Raw genomic sequence first — 257 nt, forward strand, 5'->3', positions numbered from 1 at the left:
CAAAATCCCTGCACAACGGCAGCCTCTCTATCCATTGGAGGTGTCTGGCTTCACCTGTCAAAACTGACTCCTGTGTGCAGCCCACCTTCTGCAGAGATGGCACCATGACCTGCATGGAAGCTGGTCGGTCACCAGAAGTCCAATATCCTCTGAAAACTCCCCTCTTCCCACACCACAGCAGGGCAGGGGTACTACCCCACGCTTCAGCTCCCACTCACCACCAACCCAGCTGTGGTCCTTGCTCAGAGCACAGGTAT

The 257-nt window shown here is 56.0% G+C and overlaps 1 protein-coding gene across 1 annotated transcript in view; it reads right to left on the bottom strand.

The window, feature by feature from the left end:
• Positions 1-257, bottom strand: part of IFFO1 (intermediate filament family orphan 1) — a gene marked incomplete at its 5' end in the record, with an annotated part of 9,816 nt that overhangs the window by 752 nt on the left and 8,807 nt on the right. The gene's annotated exons all lie outside the window — the stretch shown is intronic.

The sequence above is a fragment of the Pterocles gutturalis genome, unplaced genomic scaffold (assembly GCF_000699245.1).
Source record: "Pterocles gutturalis isolate BGI_N339 unplaced genomic scaffold, ASM69924v1 scaffold18631, whole genome shotgun sequence".
Lineage (NCBI taxonomy): Eukaryota > Metazoa > Chordata > Aves > Pterocliformes > Pteroclidae > Pterocles > Pterocles gutturalis.